General features: G+C 48.7%; 1 pseudogene; it reads right to left on the bottom strand.

The window, feature by feature from the left end:
* Positions 1 to 7,139: 7,139 nt before the first annotated feature.
* On the bottom strand, positions 7,140 to 8,535 carry LOC124655802 (annotated as a pseudogene).
* Positions 8,536 to 8,785: the final 250 nt, after the last annotated feature.

The following is an 8,785-nucleotide window of genomic DNA, read 5'->3' as shown; positions in this document are numbered from 1 at the left end:
GCAATACACTAATTTTTTTTCGAAACGGGGAGCGAAGTCCCGGCCTCTGCATCGAAACGATGCACACAACCATTTATTTCATTATTCATAGGTTCGTAGGTTCAGTTTTGCAACTCATGGGTCACATAAGGTGTACATCAAACCATCAGCAAAATAAGAAAGTGTACTCAAGCAACATGTAATCTTCTAGAAAGCCACCAGCCACCCTGGCTGTAGATAACCCGAGCAACCATCTCCAGACGGCTGCATCCATAATCCATAGGCGCCCGCTTCGTCTCTGGAAGAAGATAATACCACTCTCGGTTCCAGTGGGTAGCCATGCGGATAACCTGTAAAAAGTGAGCAGTTCCAATCTTATTAAAGATCATATCATTTCTACAGTTCCAAAGGGCCCAAACTAATTCGAGCTTTAGTGTGCTTCTGAACTCCATTTAGCCAATGTCCGAACATATTCGTAACATTAGCAGGTGGAGGAATATCAAAGATAAAATGTACTACTCTACAAACTAGACTAGCGAAGGGACAAGAAGAAAATAAATGGTAAAATGTACTACTCTCCAAACTAGACTAGCGAAGGGACAAGCGCAATACACTCTGACAACGGGAACACACTTTCTCTTCCACATGAGTGATAATCCAGGCAAAGTAATTCATAAAAGTATCGTGGTTCTGAACAGTAGTAACATTTAGAAGATGCTCAGGTGAAGTAATAAAAATCAAGAAGTGAGCCTAGCTCACTTGGTCAGGGAAGTGGATGTACAACCCAACCACCCAGATTCAAGTCTCCAGGGACGCGAATTTGGGTTCTTATTATAAAAAAAAACAAAATCACTATAGGGGCTTCCCCTACCGTATTCCTTTCAAAAAAAAAGTAACAAAAATCATATATATGCATTACCAAATTCCCTTCTTCGGTTTCATCCGAGGCAGTGCAAGTAACTGAATAACAACAGTAGTGGAGGTCGTGATTCATGTTGCTGTTCTTGAACTCCTCAGGGATGCAGACAACCGTGTGGAAATAGCCCTTGGGTGAGGAGATGAAGTTGGAGTAGTACATGAGAAAGGTGCATGCAGAGCAGGTTGTCCCAGCCTCATACGCTTTAGTCGACCAGCAACAAGTCTGTGGGTTTGATATCTACGTTTGGCTGGAAAGTTTATGTTCACCGTGTGGCCATTTCTCCATATCAGAAGAGAAAGTGAGTACCACATTTGTTATGGTGCGCTGGTAATATTTGAGAAAACCGTGACAATTAGTGTATGGTAGTACATTTGCATTATTAATTAAACTAGATAATTCCCCGCACGTTGTAGCGGGACCATCTAAATAGAAATTCTATAAGCATTTATTTTATCATGATAAATCAAATCATTGGTGTTAGCAACTACTAATTTCACAAGAGCATTCTTTGTACACACTTAAAAGATGAGCTCAACCAACATGGGTATAGATCCATATTCCATAATCATCAGAATGATACAATCACGACTGACAATAAAGTTTGACAAATTGAAAACTATGTAGATAAATATGCATTCATGTTTGATCATTCCAAGTTCACGTCTCTGGAATGGAAGGCATGGCCCTCATTATCCTCCATAGATCATCAATTTCTCCTCCAAGAAGAAGCTCAGTTGGCGACTCAAGCGGGTAGTCGAAAAGGCAATATAATTTGGATTCCATCTGTCCTCAGAGTTGGGCTTCAATTAAATCTAAAATATCCTTTATTACCTGGGTATAACGTTGATCAGGCCCTGTAAGCTCCACAAATGTGCAACCAAAGGCAAAGCCGCAATGTTCTATTAGTATATTGAGTATTACGAAAGGATGTTAGTCTACGCCAAACAAAAACAGTTAGGCCAGAGCTGCACAAAATGCTTATTATGAAGTGAATCCCAATTAGTTCTTGCTAACAAAGCTACGTCATAATACATACAAATTTTAAAACATATGAGCGCTTGCCTGGCATCAGTGTGTGTGTGATGAAAATGAATTTTGTCAATTTGTAGTGAAGATTTATCATGACAGTTAATTGGTTTTGCAGACAGAAAGCACACCAAGAAAATATACATTTTGTAAAAAAAAAGCAATAATATACATGCTTACACTCACAAGTAGTACTACTAACCACAATTCAAGCTGTGGTAGTAAAACAAAAGGATGAGAAAACAATTGTACCTCGTCTGGTGAACTGTTGAATATTAGAACCGAACAAAATTGAACACGCTCGAGCCTCTGAATAAACATGTTCAAGGTTGCTATCTCAGGTCCCTGGTTGCAACTCGAAGCAAGGATGCGCATCCAGGTGTTGTACACAAAAGGAAGAATTTGGATTTCTTGGTTAACTGAGTGTTGAGGTAATACTTGGAATTATATTCAACGGTGATCCTCCAGCTACTGGAACCTGTTGTCTGTGAACAGTAGCATCAGCCATGATTTCCACACATATGCAAGAACTAACCCAGAACGAAGCCAATCAATCACTCTGACTACCAAGCAAACAACCAGCAAGCAAGAAGCCTTGCATACACAACCTAGCAGAACTGCCACATTGAAGAAGTCGCCAGGGAGAATAACTTACAAATTTATCATAATTGGATACCCAACACCACTTTACATGGAAACGGGATGGACCAATGCATACAAAATATTTGGAAGGAAGATGTATGTACAGATCAGAGGGAATGTATCCAATCCCAGATCAGAGGGAATGTATCCAATCACTATCGGGATGATTCCCTTAATCTTTGGACCTGGAGATGGCCATTAAAGAGCACGGGAAGAGCGTTTTCATCTCCTTGGCGGAGCTTACAATGAGACAGCATACCCCGGGGAAACGATGGCCAAAATGAGCACATACATCGAGTATTTTATAGATGCTGACGGCAGAACCTTCCCAAAGGAAGGAGTGAGCATGAAGTAATAAGATGGTGGAGGAGAGACTTCGTGACTCATGAGTTGAAGTAACTAATGCGATGGTGGAGGAAACTTCATGACTCATGAGCGTCCAGTGCATTCACACCTTCCAGCGGGTAAAACCTGTGGTGGAGGCGATGGGATTTGATCATTTCTGATGCTTAAAGGCGAGAGGCAATCCATCAGTTACCGGACTGGTTCAGTGGAGAAGATGAAGCGGGAGGGGTTTAAGTTGATCAGTTTCTTGTGCATTGGCTGTGAGAAGGGGATGGTGGAGGTCTACAGGAGATGACAGAGCTCGGCCACTGCATTTTTTTCGTGGGAGGAAATGTGGGAGAACATGAAAGGACACAGGCGCACATATAAGTGAAAACATTCAGACAAATCACTATTCGCTCTATTTCTTTTGCTAAAGTGGAGAATTTGTTAAGGTATAAGAGAGGCATGCTTAGATGAATGGATTAGTGGGTTGTTTTTTCGATAAAGGGAATATATTAATATCAAAACGATACTAATTACACCTAGCCTCTGCAACAACGCACCACCCTAATGGCACTACGGATGCACACATGCAAAAAAAAAAGAAAAGAAAACTAAGAAACAAAAGTCCCGCTACAGTATCTCGGGCCTAACAACAGCAATACATCCACCGCCAAGACAACACCTGAAATACAGAATCTCCAAAAACGACGCCTCCAAGAAAGGAACAGTGCGCGAACACCATCGTCGCCCGATCAACGATCTTAGGTTTTCACCCTGAAGATAGTCCCCGCTCTCAAAACAATGCCTCCAACAAGGTCATTGCCGAGGCACAACCAGTTAAGGCCAGACCTTGGGTTTTCACCCCGAAAGGTAGGACTCGAACTTCACCTGTGTTGTCGCCCCCACTTTCATACCGCTGCTGTGAAGCCCGGAACATCAAGCAAGTCCCTCAACAACGCGGAAACTTGAACCTCCCTTAGCTAGTCCTCCCCTCCGGCCTTCATGAACTTCTCTTCTTCCGACTTTCATCATGGATCCATAGTCACTTGATGTCAACACAGAAAAAGAGCTTCGCGCTGCTCCCTCCAGAACCAATCGGTCGGAATAAAAGCATGGGTGCGCACGACCGAATACCACCGATCCAGCAAACTCCAGGCAAAAAGCACTGTTACATTCGCCGGCGGAGCCTTCCGGAACTCAACACTCCGGCTAGATCACGAGTCCAGGCCTCCGGTGTGTCTTCCTCTTCACACAAGAGAGACCCTAAGACCACCGCCTTTATTCAGGTCGGACCCCCACGTCGGCGACCATCCCGAGCTGGCCACTCCAACCCTCCACCGGTGACTCCGTCGCCAGCTTCCAAGCATCTCCATCTCGCCGCCGGAACGCGGTGATAGATCGATAGATCCACCACCACCAACCGCAGGCCAACCCTCTCCGGCGAAGAAGAGGGCCACCTCCACCGTCTTACCCAAGGCTGCTACCCCGGGCGACCTCGTGTCGCGGGTGAAGCCCAAGATCGCCTCCACTCACCGGCGAGAGGCGGGGGGAAATTGGCGCAGGCCATGAGCCTGGCTGCCGCCCACCACCAGCCCCTGTCGGAGTGCTGCGGGAGCCGACGGGAGGAGGGAGGCCGCAGCGCTGGCCGCCACCGCCCATCCCAACCGCGCCGGCCGAGGGAGAGCCGACGGGAGAAGGGGGCGCAGCGCAAGACGCCGCCGCCCAACCCATCCGCGCGCCCGCCATGCGTCGAGGAAGGGGATCCGGCCGCCGTCCACCAGGCGTCGATGAGGAAGGGCCCCCGCCGCCGCCACGCCCCGAGGGTCTTTGCCCCGGCGGCGCTAAAGGCGGCGGCGGCGACGGCGATTAGGGCTGGGGAGTTACGGGAGGCTGGGGCGTTTAGGGCTGGGGAGAAAGTCCCGTGAAGTCAGATCAGATAAGCTTAATCTCTTAAAAATGGGGAGAATTTCACTTCCCGGCCTCTGCACCAACCAGGGATGCACACAGCCATTTGGCATGAGTACTAAGATTTTTTTAATCTTGGTTAAGATTAAAGCATAGTCCTCAAGATAAATTGCATGAGTACCAGGACCAGCCTGGGCCATAAGTATAAATAGGAACCTTAATTCGCATCCGTGAGGATTTGAACTCAGGTGCTGGGTTTGTACATCCACTCCCCAGCCAGTTGAGCTAGGCTCACTTCCCAAATAGGTTAGTGGGTTGTTTATGTGGACCTGCGGAGGTGGCATACACTACTAGGAAAAGCCTTATTGCCGGCGCACCAAAAACGGCTATTGCCGGCGCACCAGAGCCCGCCGGTGGGAACGGGCCGGTGGTAATGAGTTATCCCCGGCGAACCAGCAGGTGCGCCAGCAGTAACATGAACTATCCCCGGCGAACCAGGCCAGGTGCGCCGACGGTATGATTTTTCAGTTTTTTTAAAAAAGGCCGATCTAGATCTAGATCTAGATCTAGATCTAGATCGGGTTCGTCCTCGAAAACCATGAAACTGGGCATGTCGTTGTTGCGTCGAGGTAGGAGTAGGAGGAGGTGTAGGAGGCCGGAGGTGGAGGAGGAGGTGACCGGAGGTGGAGGAGGAGGCGAGGTGGAGGAGGAGGAGGAGGTGAGGTGGAGGACGAGGATGTCACCGGAGGGTGGATGTCACCGGAGTAGGAGGAGGAGGAGGAGGAGGAGGAGGAGTATGTCACCGGAGTAGGAGGAGGAGGAGTATGTCACCGGAGGGAGGATGTCACCGGAGTAGGAGGATGTCACCGGAGTAGGAGGATGTCGCCGGAGGAGGTCGTTGTCGTCATCGTCGGAGGAGCCCGTCAGGGAGGAGAAGAGGAGGAGGAGGAGGAGGAGGAGGAGGAGGAGAAGTGGAAGAGGAGGAGGAGGAGGCTAGTCTGCGCCTATATAGTAGAGGTTACTGCCGGCGCACCTAGTATGGTGGTGCGCCGGGGGTACTTTTTAATTTTTTTCATCAAAATCTAAAACCTGAAAAAAGTCCTGTTTCTGTTTTCCAATTGACGAATCCATTTTTTGTCCAAACGGCCGCAGGCCGTTGAATTCGAATAGGAAATTTCGAGTAGATCGATTTTGATATAAAAAAGTTTTTCATCCGAGGTCGTATGCAACCAGAAATCCCGTTTTACCGAAACATGACGCCATTTTGCATAATAAATCGAAATTCAAATTTTCAAAATTTCACTAAAACTAGATCACATATTACATGGGCATTTCAAAGGATTTTATTTTTTGAATTTTCTATCATTTTCTATTATTTTTTCGAAAACTGAAAAGGCGATTCCCGGGGGGGGGGGGAGTGGAGAGAAAAATCTAGGCAACTTATCCCCGGCGCACCTCTATGGTGATGCGCTGGTGGTAAATTGTCTACCGCCGGCGCACCACCATAGAGGTGCGCCGGGGGTAAGGTGCCCAGAATTTTTGCTGTTGGCCAGATCTCTTCGAATTTTATCCCCGGCGCACTAATTTTTGTTGTGCGCCGGCAGTATAGGTTCTTCGCCGGCGCGGCCGAATTTGGCTCGCCGGCGGTACTTTGCCACCGGCGCGCGTCATGATGGTGCGCCGGCACTATTCCCGTGCAGCTGTAGCCCTTTTCCTAGTAGTGATAGCTGCATGTCAAGAGAAATAGGTTAGTAGGGATGAACTTCTTAGTTATATAGGATATCTTTCCTACTATGGAAAGCACTAAATAAAAATTGTTGTTTTACTACATAAAAGTTTGGAAATGGTAGATTCATGTTATATTTGCAGGACACGAGGAAATCGTTAGTACATTGGCAAGATGTCATCTAATAATACTATCTCTTCATCGAAATGCTGGTGTTTTGTTGCCTTTGCGAGACAGCGCTACGATCGTATATTCCTAATTGTCGTCCATAGGCTTATGAGGAGAACAACGGCACACAACATTAGTAAGTAGTAACCGAAACAAATTTAGGTTACTTACATATTTTTTATACTCCCTCTATTTATAATTATAAGACTGTTATAGATATTTTAAAATAAACTAGATACACCCCATAATGAGTGAATCTGCATATTAACAGTAGAATTGATACATAACAAAAAAGATAGATATACAAAATGTTAAAACATTTTTGTGAACGGAGGAATTACATGCGGATACTTTTTTGCGATCGACGAGTAGAGTCACGACCCTTAACATGCAGGACTGGAAGTGAAAGTAAAACAAACGAAAGGACAGTAACGAACAAAACATTTACATGTGCTTAGCATCTTCAAGCAATGACCTCTTCACCTCAGCTGCGAATCGATCCATTGCCAGCTGCGGCAGCATGAGCGGCATCACAAATGTGTCCTCCCCATCACGATCCTTAACACGGATGAAGTAGCACATGGGGAAGAAAGTGGTTATTGGGCCAGCGAAGACCGGCTCACCCCACCCGAAGTCCATGCGGTGAAACCCGATATTCCGGGTGTCAGAGACCGCAAACAAGTTGGCCGGATTGAAGGTGCGCGATCCGCGCACCTCCATCCCGTTGGCCACGGAGCGAAAGTATTCCGTGGCCCCCGCGGCCTTGCCCTGCCGCACCAGCGCCACAGCCTCGCCCAGGGAGCCGCTGCGCAGCACGACAGCGTCAGCTAGTACCGTCGACGTTGTGACCGCATTGCCGTAGTACCCAACGGGAAGGCTCAACCTGGCGTCGCCCCTGAAGTTGACGCCTATAACCAGCGGAGCAATGTCTCCCGGCGAGATGTCAAGCGCCGTGGTGCGAGCACGCCAGAGGAACGCGGCGAGGATTTCGAAGGAGGTGGCGGTGTCACAGAGGGGTAAAGGGAGGGATTTCTTCATCGCCACCACATCCGATGCGCGGAATGTGAAGGAACGTTCCACCATGGGCGGTGGGAGCACGTTGGGCTTGGTGCGTGGAACGGATGGCCGCGGCACAACCGGGTCACGTGTCAGGATCAGCTCGCGGCACCACACGGGCTTGACGGTAATGGTCGGGAGGCCGCGGGCGAGCTCGCTGACGGCGTTGATGAACTGGGCGATGCCAATTGCGTCACACATGGCGTGGTTGCATCTGAGCGCCAATACGAAGCCACCGCACAGTAGACGCGTTACCTGGTGATCCAAGATTCCTCAACGGGTTAGATGACCTAGACCAAGCATCCATGCTTCAAATAATCAAATTGTGTTGCTTGGAATTACAGTACCTGAACGAGCAGCAATGGACAGTTAAGAATGCCGTTGGAGCCCTCCACGTCGAAGAGCAGCTGGTCCATGCAAGGGAACGGCGGCCTGAGCCCCGCGGCCTCCAGATCTGCCAGCTTGACGTCGGCGTCGGCCTCCACGAACAGCACCCCTCGCCGGTGCAGTCCACCACCAGTTTCCGACCCTCGATCTCCCTCAACCGACCGGCCAGCGGGTAGTAGTGCACCAGCGCCTCGCCCAGCGCGCGTCGGATCACGCCCGCCGGGTCCGCTCCGTCCTCTCCCTCTCCGCCACGGTAAAATAGGGCTGTCGACGCCTGGCTGCGCATAACGTCCATGCTGTCCAGATCCGACATGCTCTTCGTCTCCTGGGGTGTCTCGGAAGCCGGGCCGACGAGCTCCGGATCACGCCGGCGCACCTCGTACGCCAGCGTCGCCATTATCTTCTTCTTGTGCGGAGCCGGCCGGTGGCGAAGCTAGCTCCCAATTATGTGGATGGATCAGGGGCAGAGTTCAGCAGATATGATCTTGCGCATGATCCTGAACCTACTTATATACTACGTACGTACATCAGACTAGATGGATCGCCACTTACTTGCATTACAGGTTGTTTGATTCCCTCACCATGCATGTGTAAATTGATTAAGGTCAACTCTCGCTACTCCAAATCATATCTGACAGCTGACCTTC

This window comes from Lolium rigidum, chromosome 5, assembly GCF_022539505.1.
Source record: "Lolium rigidum isolate FL_2022 chromosome 5, APGP_CSIRO_Lrig_0.1, whole genome shotgun sequence".
Taxonomy (NCBI): domain Eukaryota; kingdom Viridiplantae; phylum Streptophyta; class Magnoliopsida; order Poales; family Poaceae; genus Lolium; species Lolium rigidum.
Note: the sequence above shows the minus strand (reverse complement) of the source record. Positions and strands in the feature narration are given on the sequence as shown.